Source organism: Lycium barbarum, chromosome 11, assembly GCF_019175385.1.
Source record: "Lycium barbarum isolate Lr01 chromosome 11, ASM1917538v2, whole genome shotgun sequence".
Classification (NCBI taxonomy): domain Eukaryota; kingdom Viridiplantae; phylum Streptophyta; class Magnoliopsida; order Solanales; family Solanaceae; genus Lycium; species Lycium barbarum.
Genome location: NC_083347.1, coordinates 83,805,905 through 83,816,637, shown reverse-complemented (window position 1 = coordinate 83,816,637; position 10,733 = coordinate 83,805,905).

Sequence of the window (10,733 nt, the reverse complement as noted above, 5' to 3'; positions counted from 1 at the left end):
GTGACCAAGGTTGGAGACAACGAGGGCAAGCACAAGGAGGTTATCGAGGGATGGGTGGAAGGCATGGTCCTAACCCTCACATGGGTAGGCAAAGAGGGTACCAAGCTCGTGAAGGGTACCAAGGTCGTGACCATCAAGGTTATGATGACGTTAGAGATTTCAATGGGAATCACGGTTATGGAGGAGGGCGAGACACGAGTCTCAATTCTATCAAGGTTACTCTCCCAATCTTCAAAGGAAGAAGTGACCCCGATGCATTTCTTGATTGGGTGATGCATTGTGATAGAATTTTCTTGACGAATGACATGTCCGAGGTGAAAAAGGTGTCTTACGCCATTGCTCAATTCGAAGGGTATGCCTCCACATGGTGGGAAACTCAAGTGAAGGCAAGAAGAATTATTGGGCTTCCTCCCACACCTACTTGGGATGAATTGAAGGATGCCATGCAGCGTAAGTATGTCACCGAACGCTACAAACAAGAACAACTCAAGAAGGTGTATACCATAAGTCAAAACAAAAAGAGTGTGGAAGAATACTATGATGAGTTCCAAATTGTCAAGATGAGAATCGACTTTGACGAGAATGAGTTAAATGCTATGACTCGATTCTGAGCTAGGTTAAATGGTGACATTGTCTCACAAATGAGACTCCACAACTACGGGAGCATTGAAGAGACCCTTCAAGCGACTATTGAAATAGAGGAGGGTCTCAAGGAAGACAAAATCAATAAGTCAAGGGGCTATGTGAGTTCGTGGAACAATAACAAAGAACGAGGAGCTTCCTCCTCCAATTGGCAAAAAAATAAGGACCCCATGCAAGAAGCCAAGAAACCATTTGTGAAGAATACCCAAGTTGAGAAGCAAGTTGACAAACAACCTCCGAAGTTTGCTCCAAAAGAAGGAGGTACGAAAACTCCTATTCAATGCTTTAAGTGTCATGGCTTCGGTCATAGAGCAAGTGAATGCCCTAATCGTAGAGCGTTTATTTTGAGAGACACTTATAGTGAGGATGAGAAATAATGTGAGGAAGGAGATGATGAGGGCGATCATGAGAATGAACAACATGATAGTGAAGGGGATGGTGTTGAAAGTGATGATGAGCCTATTGTACCTCTCTATGTGGTGCGAAGAACCATGATAAGGAAAGCAATGGATGACCCAAGTCAACGGGAAAATTTCTTCCATTCCAAGTGCATCGTTAACCAAAACACTAGCATCATGATCATTGATAGTGGGAGTTGTGCCAATGTTGCTAGTACCACCCTTGTTGATTTCTTGAAACTTCCCACCACCCGCCATGAAAACCCTTACAAACTTCAATGGCTCAATGAATGTGGTGAATTGAAGGTGACTAGGCAAGCTATCATCAAATTCGCGGTTGGGAAGTATCACGATGAGGTATTATGTGATGTTGTTCCCATGCAAGCGTGTCATCTTCTACTTGGCCGACCATGGCAATATGATAGGTCCGTCAACCATAATGGGAGAACTAACCAATATATCCTTGTCCACAATGGTGTCAAACATGTCTTGAATCCCATGACCCCCTCCCAAGTGGGTGAGATCTATAACAAAATGAGGGAGTTGAAGGAGAAGGGTCATAGTGCATTGCAAAAGAAGAATGTGGGGGAAGAGGGAGTAGAGGAGAGTATTTCTCAAGGGGTGAGTGGAAAGAAAGGAGAGCTTAGTGGAAAAACCAAGGTGTCTCTTTTGACAAATTGTGGGGAAATTAGGGAGGAATTAGGGAAGCGTCAACCGGTGATTCTCCTCATGCATAGGGACTATGCATTACAAACTAATGAACTAACCCCTTCTTTTCCAAGTTCTATTTATTCTCTTTTGCAGGAATTTGATGATGTGTTCCCAACGGAACTCCCAAAAGGATTACCACCCTTGAGAGGAATTGAACACCAAATTGATTTTGTCCCGGGGTCGCAATTACCAAACAAACCGGCTTATAGAGCCAACCCGCATGACACTAAGGATCTTCAAAGGCAAGTACATGAACTCCTTGAAAAGGGGGTTGTGCGAGAAAGTATGAGCCCATGTGTTGTGCCCGTGATTTTGGTGCAAAAGAAATATGGATCATGGCGCATGTGTGTTGATTGCTGTGCCATCAACAAGATAACGGTACGGTTTCGCCATCCCATACCTCGTCTTGATGACATGCTTGATGAGTTGAATGGTTCATGCATATTCTCTAAGATAGATCTTAGGAGCGGGTATCATCAAATTCGGATGAATCCCGGAGATGAGTGGAAAACTGCATTCAAGACCAAGTTTGGTCTATATGAATGGTTGGTGATGCCTTTTGGCCTCACTAACACTCCTAGTACTTTCATGCATTTGATGAATCATGTGATGAAACCTTTTATTGGCAAATTCGTGGTTGTTTACTTTGATGATATTTTGGTGTATAGTAAAACCATGGATGAGTATGTTATTCATTTGAAATGTGTGTTTGAAGTGCTTAGACAAGAACAACTTTATGCCAATGTTGATAAATGTTCCTTTTCTGTGGATGAAGTTGTTTTCTTGGGATTTGTTGTGAGCTCAAGGGGGGTTGAGGTTGATGAATCCAAAATAGAAGCCATATGAAATTGGCCCACTCCAAAATCCATTGGAGATGTAAGAAGCTTTCATGGCTTGGCTAGTTTCTATAGGCGTTTTGTTAAAGGATTCAGTACCATAGCCGCCCCTTTGACCAAGGTAATCCGAAAGGACAAATCTTTTTCTTGGGGAACGGAGCAAGCTAATGCCTTTGAAACTTTAAAACAAATGCTTAGCTCTGCACCATTGTTGCAATTACCCGACTTTGACAAAATATTTGAGATTGAATGTGATGCAAGCAAAGTGGGTATTGGAGCCGTTTTAATGCAAGACCAAAATCCCATAGCCTATTTTAGTGAAAAACTCAAGGGAGCGACTTTGAATTATATTACCTATGATCTTGAGTTGTATGCCTTAATTCGTGCTTTGGGAAATTGGCAACACTACTTGTGGCCTAAAGAGTTTGTGATTCGGACCGACCATGAGTTCTTAAAGCATCTTAAGGCCCAAGGTAAGTTGAACAAAAGGCATGCCAAATGGGTTGAATTTCTTGAATCCTTCCATTATGTAATCCAATACTAAAAGGGAAAGGATAACGTAGTGGCGGATGCCGTATCAAGGAAACATGTTTTGATCAATACTTTGTCTTCCAAATTGATGGGTTTTGAGAGCTTGAAGACATTGTATCCCGAAGACCCCGTCTTTGCACAAATCTTTCTAGAATGCGAAGAATGGGAAAGGGAAAGGTGGCTTAGGGATAGATCTTCTACTCCCTATTCTAAGTTTGATGGTTTCTTGTTTAAGAACAAGCGACTATGTGTGCCCATGAGCTCTTGGAGGGAGTTATTTGTGAGGGAGGCACACAATGGGGGATTGATGGGACACTTTGGGATTGAGAAGACAATGGGGATTCTTGAGGAGCAATTCTATTGGCCCCACATGCGGCGGGATGTGGCCCGAATTTGTGGCCAATGCCGAAAAGCTAAATCTAGGCTTCAACCCCATGGCTTCTACACTCCCCTCCCCATCCCTCAACAACATTGGTTTGACATTTCCATCGACTTTGTGATGGGATTGCCTGGGACAAAAAGGGGGAAAGATAGCATCTTTTTTGTTGTTGATCGTTTTTCAAAAATGGCCCATTTCATTGCTTTCCATAAGGTTGATGATGCTCCCCATATTCCTTCCTTGTTTGTTGAAAATGTGGTTAAATTACATGGCATTCCCAATACAATTGTGAGTGATAGGGATCCCAAGTTCCTTAGCCACTTTTGGAAAGCATTGTGGGGTAGAATTGGAACGAAGTTGTTGTTTTCCACCTCTTGCCACCCACAAACCGATGGCCAAACCGAAGTTGTCAATAGGATTTTTGGTTCTATGCTTCGGGCCATGGTAAAAGGGAAGCTAGCCTCTTGGGAAGACCAATTGCCTTTAGTAGAATTTGCATATAATAGAGTTATTCATAGCACTATTGGCATGTCACCCTTTGAGGTGTTGTATGGTTTTAACCCCCTAACCCCCTTGGATCTAACGCCTTTGTCTCAAGATGTGGTATTGAGTTTAGATGGTAACAAAAGAGCCGAAGCTATGAAGAAAATCCATGAAAAGGCAAGGCTCCAACTTGAAAAGAAGAATCAAAAGGTGGCAAAAAGGGCAAACCAAGGGAGAAAAAGGGTGGTCCTTGAACCGGGATATTGGGTGTGGGTGCACTTCCGAAAAGAAAGATTCCCAAACAAGAGGAAGCCAAAGTTGATGCCACGTGGGGATGGTCCCTTTGAAGTCCTTGAGAGGCTTAATGATAATGCCTACAAAATTGATCTCCCTCCGGAATATCAAGTTCATAACACCTTCAACATTTGTGACCTATCTCCCATGGTAATGGAAAGTGATGAGCCATCATATTTGAGGACAAATTCTCTTCAAGATAGGGAGAATAATGCAAGCCCACTTGCCTCAAGGCCATTTACAAGGAACTAAGCCCGGGAACTACAACGCTTGCAAAGCCTATTCATGAAGCGGGAGGCTCTTGAGTATACTTTTGATGAGCACCTTGGATCTCAAGTCCATTTGTTGATGAAGATTGCTTGGGGAGAAAAAGAGGAAATGGGAAGTTACCACAATGGCTAAAATATGAAGAGTTGGCTATTCTTGCAAAGGATATTTCAAGATTTTGAATAAAGAAGAATAGCCAAACAATGCCCTTGTCTCATTAAGGGTGTTTATGTCATTTTGCTATCTTTTATTTCTAGCATAGTATAAATAGTTCTCTTCTTCTTCATGGAAAACTTAGACTATTTTGATTATTATTACTTGATATTTGGATATTGTAACTCTTGAGAGGTGAGTGATTGCTTAGCCTTAGATTGGGTGTTTATTGAGAGGATAGGTTATTAGAGATTCTAATCCCTCTTGGTCATCCTAAGAATTTGGTTGCTTCTTGTTCTTAAATTTAGAGGTCTTAGTTTTCTATAACTTTGGTTGCTAAATTGAGTCTAAGTTGTGTCAAATTAGCTATCTCTTTTATTTCTTGCATTTTCTTGTTGTTTTCGTTCTTAATCTTGTATCAAATTGCTTAAGTGCCATTATTGTTTTTGAAAGTAGGAACTGAATGAGTTTTATGACCCATCAAGCTTGACTAAGTATTCTAATAGGGTTGAAATGATTTAGTACATAACTTATAGGACCTTGAGATTACAAATTGTTAATATAGGAGTTATAATGGGAACTTGTTTTGTTAAAATGGAGCCTAATCAGTTCTTAAATGCTTATGTGTGCCTAGTTAAAGTATTAGGAGTTGAAATAACAAAAAAGATTAAAAATTCCCTTTTGTTTTGACACTTATTCCTATTCTGAATCATCTAAGGCATATAGGGATAGAAAGGAACCTATTTTTTACCTTGAAGTGATAAATTGTGGCTATGTATTATCTTGATGCTTGGCACTACCTTGAATCCATTTGGCTGTTCTAGAGAAAACTGAGTTTGCTATTTGCTAAACAAGACTAAAATTGACTATTGTAAGAAACAAACCTGTTTGACTTAAAGATTGGGGATTTTGTTATGGCTTGCAATTTGCTTATTTTCCCAAGTCTGAAAATTTGAAACTGAGTGAAATTTTCCTGTGTCAAGACTGATCTTTATGATTCTGTTAAGTGTTGTAATACAACCTGAATGAGCTATTGATGTTGGAATTATGAATTTTGTTTTGCCTACCATTGATCACTAAGCTTACTTAATTAATAGACTACTAAAACTGTAAAAGTAGCTTTAAACCGTTTGTGAAAGTGTGTGTGCTTTGATTCACTTGATTGCTTGTTTTTGACCCTATATTCAGATGAATTTCCCTTAATAGTGATTAAGACTTGATTAATAAACTGGTTCTGGACGAAAAAATGTACTTGGTACAACATATAGTGTTTAGGGAACTCTGTGAAGGTTCAACTTTCCATTCATTTAGATCTTTCCTTGCATAACACCATAGGGTGTCTCTATTTTCTTTGAAAAATGCATTACATTTGGTTCTTTTTTTAAAAAGTTAAAACTGACTTGAAAAGAAGAATAGATTCTGTGTGTGAACTATTTAAACCATTTGTGTGCTACTTGCCTCACTTCTCCCTGGTTGGCTGTTTCTTTTGTTGTGACACTTAGAATTCATGAATACTTTACAAAGCTAGTCACCTTTGGTTTGTTTTAGCTTGACTTAACTTGTGCTTAGGGACTCTATGTGCATTATTTTGACCTATTGGTATCTTTGAATATAACTAAGAATGAAGATTTGATATTTGAATTGGAAAGGTTGAAAAGGTAAACTGAAAATATTTGTTTGCAACTATGCTCATGGAAGCATTGTATTAATACCATCGCATTGGAATTTTTGAAAATGTCTATTTTTACTAAGAGTTGCTCTCATTCTAGACTAGATTAATCCTAAGCTTCTTGGCTTAGAAACTGCCTGATGAATTGAGTTTTGGGATGCTGATTTGCTTAGTTTAAACCATAGATCTTTTGTTTCTTATTTTACTGAAACATTGCTTGATTTACTTGCCTAAAACTTGCCATTGAGAAGGTAAAATTGCTTACCTGTTAGTATGTGCCATTCCTGAGTTTTGAGTATTTTCTGGGAGTTTTGATGTTGTTTCTGGGTAGTTTTGATGAGTTATTTGAGGGAGGATATGGGGAACATATAGGGTATATGGAAGGTATGCCTCCCAAAGGGGTTTGCTCTCCATATATAGATATATCACCTAGTATATCTTGTATATCACAGCCCTAACACTTAGAAAGTTCTAAAAAAATGGAATAGTATTTCAAGTGGTATACCATGTATACTACTCTTTGACACTTAGAATTGTTTTAAGAAAATATGGACCTGGGCTCGTTATTTGGGCTTGTCACTTGTGTTACTATACTCGGCTTATCATTTTTGTTTTGGGCTTATTTCCCATTTGGACCATTTTTTATCATTCATCGTCATTGAATTGTTAAGTGGGTCAGTCCAAATAAATTGTAATTTATTTTTTGCTTGTGTAATAATAATTATTATTTCCACTTTTTGTACTTAGTTTAATTCATGAATATATACTAATATCATACATACCCGTTTGTATCTTTGTCCATTCAAACCCGTTGGTTGGGGCCCACTAACGTATCTAGATCGAGTCAACCTTTCTCTCAGAGCAAAATGGAGCATACGTTGGATTTAAGATGAACCCGATTGCGTAAATACCTTCTTTTTGGGCTTGGTCGGCCCAATCTCTCTATCTCTATTTTAAATTATGTACTTTAAATTGTTACTTGTATAATTATTGTGCCAATTGGAACCCTTATGAGATTGTCGTATTTTAAAGTCTCCAAAAATGAATTTGCTGCAAATTTAAGACTAGTTCTAAGGCATTAATACAAATTGGGACTGATTTGATTAAAAGGACCAAAACTTTTGACTTTTATGAAATTTGAACTGATTTGAACATTTATGAAACCTGTGGACTGATTTGGACTAGTATTCAAAAATTGGGGGACTAATTGTGACTATTTAGATTTAGACTAAAAAAAATAAAACTTGACTAAAACTTGCTAAAAAATAGAATAAAAATGGACTATATATGTAGAATATGATTAATATACGGATTATAATAGTATGCCTAAAACTATTTTGCTAAAAAACTATTTTCTATACTAAAAAATATTTTTTCAAAACTATTTTTGGGTGGACTTACCTAGAGTCCTACTTAGGTTTAGAGCCTTCAGGTATTAGCCTAAGTGTTCTAGTCTGACACCCTAAACGCCCAATTTTGGGCAAATTTTACCACTTTTGTTTCTTGAAACATGGTATATTTCATGAATGACTAAAATCTTTTGTTGCGGAAACATAAGCCGAAACAATTTTTTTTACCCTAAACAATTTATATCTACAAAGGCATACTATTAAAACCGTAGGTCAACCGTATTTTACGGGTCCTTAATACCGGGGTGCCTAACACCTTCCTCGGGGGATCACCAAAACCCTTACCCATATTTTGGTTAGATTAGGATTCTTTTACAATTTAACCGTTTCGAATGAACTCTTTTCGAGCTGGTTTTTCTAATTTCCTAAAAATTAGGTGGCGACTCTAAAATAAGTCTATTTAGAGCACCATCCATGTAGAAGTATATTTTTTCCTTTCGCGGTATGATTGACAACCGTACTTCCCCGGGACACTTTCCTTTTTAAATGAGGCAAGTGCAAATACGAATCGGAAAAAATACAACCCGCTACATTTAGAAGTAGTTGTTGTCTTGTGTTGTTAAAATACAACCAAGTATTGTTTCATAATTGTGTCTGAAACACAATCCTTGTTTGACTTAAATTTCCTTCTTTAATTTTATGTGTGTCAGTTTCTCATTTTCCTACTTCAATGCTAATTCCATGTATTACGTTTATGATAATATTTTCATAACTTGAAATCCAATTTTCATCAAATAGGAATGAGTTAATAGTAAAAGGCATGTAATAGCTTTCCGACAGTCTCCAGTATTCCTTGATAAGGACCAGTTCCTTTGAGCAGTTCCTCTTCTGTTATGACTGCTTCACTAAATTCTTTGGAGATCTGTATGGACTTCTGGTTCTTCATTGTCTTCCTTATAAATCTATTGTTCTTGATTGTCTTATGTATACATTATTTGTCAAATAATTAAAACTTCATTTTAATCTCATCACTATTATTAAGTCATAAACAACTCAACAGAAAGATAGTTTGAATTTCCTCTAGTTCATCTTTGCTGATTTGCATTTGTTAGGACATGACCAGGTTCCTCTGATGTCTTTTCTCCAACTATTGTATGTTCTTTTCAAATGCTTTAAACTTTCCTGTATATATATCCTTGTAGTGTCCATTGTTCCTGCAATGAGTGCACAAACGATTGTATGGAATAGATACATACATACTCCTGGAATTATATAGTGTTATGGTCCTTTGGAATCCTAGTCCCTACTTGTTCCTGTTTTGGTTCTCATTTAGAGATATTAAAGCTTCTGAGGACCTGTTCCAGTCAAGTGTTTTCTTTACTTCATCTATAGCTCTTCTTAATTCTTATTGTTAGTACCTTATTTCTCTAATTTTGTATGTGGAGATCAGCTTTAACAATGTCTAGGATTTTTTAAGATGTTCTTGAATGTCTTCAGCTTGATCTTTAAACTTTTTGGATGCACTCAAGGGTTCCTCTTTTTCAGTTTTCAACTCAAATTTTTTCTTGTTTAAAATGAGAACTTTTTCTTGCTTAGAGTGAGAACCTCATCCTTGAGGGAGTTATTCATCAATTCCATGTTCTCTTTATACTCTTCTAGGCTCTTGAGTTAAATTTCAAGGATGGCATGTGTACTCATCAACTTCTTTTTATTAGTATGGAGACCTTCAAAGGAATTGATGACAATATGAGTCACATTCTCCAGTTTTTCCATAGAGTAGGTGATCACATCTTTTATTTCAGTAAAGTTTACCTCAGTATTGTCATCTTTAGATTCTGAGTCTGAGTTGGCCATTAATGCAAATACATCTTTTGTATCAAAATCCTTTTTTGTCACCTCATCAGTTGTGGAATTTCCCATGGCAGCTAATGGCTTTCTTACAATTTGATCTGTTTGTCCAGTGCTCATCCTGTTTCTAGAGACCTATTCCCTTCTTCTTCTTTTAGGATCATTCCTTCTCCCATCATCTTCTTTCTGGACATTCTCTAATGAAGTGCTCTGAACTCCCACATCTAAAGCATCCTTCTTGATTGCTTCTATTAGGTCCTCTTGGTCTTGAGGAGCCTTCTCTACTCAGGAACCCCCCTCTTCTGATCATTCTTTGGAATATCCTGGTGAGTAAGGCCATGTTTTCATCACCAAGTTCTTGATCTTAGTTAGCTGTGAGGACCAGGTTCGCATCTTTGCTTAGGAAAGTATTCTTCTGAATCTGGAGTTTCCTCATCTCGTAGGCTTTTAGGTTTCCCATGAGGTCTTCCATTGTCATAATCTCCAGATCTTTGGCCTCCATAATCGCATTGACCTTGCTCTCCAAAGAGTCAAGTAATATATCAAGAATTTTTTCAATTCTTCTTCCTTGATAAATAATAAATCCAAGAGAGCTTAGTTCATTGGTTATATTTGTGAACCTATTGAACATCTCTTAAAGGGATTCTCCTTCATTCATCTTTAAAAACCTCACACTGTCTGTTTAATAGGGCAATCTTGGCCTTCTTGACCTGAATTGTTCCTTCATGTATGGTTTGCAGGGTGTCCACAGTTCCTTGGCAATTTTACATGAGTATATTTTGCTTTGTTCATCAAGTTTGATGCCACAAATAAGCAACTCCTTTGCTTTGGCATTCTTCTGGACTGCCTTGATATCTTCTTCTTTGTACTCCCTCTTTCTCTGGTGATATCTTTCTTGCCTTTGTCGTATGTAGTCATAGGACCTCATGATGATATCACGTAATTCAAGATCTTCACCAATTATGAAGTCTTGCATCCTTGCTTTCCACCCGTTGTAATATTTGCCATTGAAGCATGGTGGTTGTCACGACCCAACCCCATAGGCCATGACTAGTGCCCGAGTTGGACACTCATATACATACCTACTAGATATAATCAAACTGAATCTATGAACAATATGGAAACTTGCAAAAGAACTCTGAAGGTTCATAACGTCATCATATGTATATATCC